At 43.8% G+C, this 1,588-nt stretch overlaps 1 non-coding gene across 1 annotated transcript; it reads left to right on the top strand.

The window, feature by feature from the left end:
- Positions 1 to 988: 988 nt before the first annotated feature.
- Positions 989 to 1,061, top strand: TRNAV-AAC (transfer RNA valine (anticodon AAC)). Its single transcript has one exon. It is a non-coding gene; the product is annotated as a tRNA-Val (tRNA).
- Positions 1,062 to 1,588: the final 527 nt, after the last annotated feature.

The raw sequence follows: 1,588 nt of genomic DNA, 5'->3' as shown, positions 1-1,588 counted from the left end.
ATCTGCAAACCTTGAACTCCTAATTTATCCCTCCGCACCCCCTGGTAAACATAAGTTTGTGTTCTGTGTCTATGAGTCTGTTTCTGTTTTGTAAATAAGTTCGTGTCATTTTTAAAAGATTCTACATATGTGGCGTTTGTCTTTCTCTGTCTGGCTCACTTCACTGAGAATGATGATCTCCGGGTCCCTCCATGTTGCTGCAAGTGGCGCTATTTCATTCTTTTCCATGGCTGAGTAGTGTTCCATTGTGTATGCACATGCCACACCTTCCTTATCCAGTCATCTGTCACACATCATGTGTTTTTAGTGGCTTCCTGGGTTTTCCTGACGTTCCCGGGTGGATTTTATTTTGTTTGTCTGGTTCTCCCGCATTCTGAACCTCTCGGACGCAAGGCTTTCCTGTCTGAATCACGCATCTCTCAGCAGCGCCCTGCTCTCTGCCCCTCTGAGGGCGCTCTTATTCCCTGTGAGTTCACGATCCAGGATCTGACGTAGCTCCCCCACCCAACTTGCCTCCTGGCCCTGTAGTTTCCTGGCGGGTATAGTCCTAAACGGATGTAAAGAGAAAGGTGGCATGGGCTGGAAGCTCGTTTTCAGGTGGGCTCAGACTCTGGGTATTCAAGAGAGGGTACGGAGCTCGGGAGGTCACACAGCCCTGGGCAACATTTCAAGTGGGTGGGTTTGATTTTACCCTGAACACCAAAGGAACCATTAGGGATTCTAAGCAGGACTGGACGTGTCCAAACCAGCACTCTCGCTGGATCACTTCCCACTCAGATCAGAGCTGGCGTCTCCTCTGCTCTGCCTACGTCACAGAGACTCACCGCTCTTCTCTAAAACGTACGTGGGGTGTGCGGTTGTGATAGACAGAACCTAGGCAACGAGAAGGACTTTTGTGCTTTTAGGCCTTTGTTGATATAGACAGATACCAAGTGACAACTGTCCAGTCTCTGAACTTTCCATTTCTCAAAGTTCACCCAATCAAGGGGGAGGGTATGGCTCAGTGGTAGAGCGTGTGCTTAACATGCACGAGGTCCTGGGTTCAATCCCCAGTACCTCTGCTAAAAAAAATAATAATAAAATAAAATATTAAATAAACAAACCTATTTATCCCCCCAAACAGAAAAGAAATAAAAATTTTTTTTTAAATCTTTACCCAGTCCTTGCTTTTTGTGCATTTTCCATCTGTTCCAAAGTCAGGAATTTCTTGGAATTTCATGCAAAGTTCTAGTATATGTATCTGAAGTCATTAAACCTATAAAAAAAGAGAAAAAGTGAGAGTTATCTGCATCCTACAGCTTGGCTGTGTGTCCCAGAACTAACAGATGAATGGTTAGAAATTTATGAACCAGAACATTTTATTAAAGTTTAATGATGTGTTAAAGAGTTACAAGAGGGGGCCCAAATTTCTGTGAAACTCTTCAGTCATTTCTGAATCACCAGAGAAAAGGTATTATTATTTTTCTAATTAATTTTGGTGTGTACTTTATCGTGGTTTAAGTCTTTGAGGGTCTGCGATCTCCGTCTGCACACACATTTCTATATTTAGCAGATTTGCTGATGAGTTAGAACGTCTCCGACGGGAATT

Source organism: Vicugna pacos, chromosome 23 (genome assembly GCF_048564905.1).
Source record: "Vicugna pacos chromosome 23, VicPac4, whole genome shotgun sequence".
Lineage (NCBI taxonomy): Eukaryota > Metazoa > Chordata > Mammalia > Artiodactyla > Camelidae > Vicugna > Vicugna pacos.
Note: the sequence above shows the minus strand (reverse complement) of the source record. Positions and strands in the feature narration are given on the sequence as shown.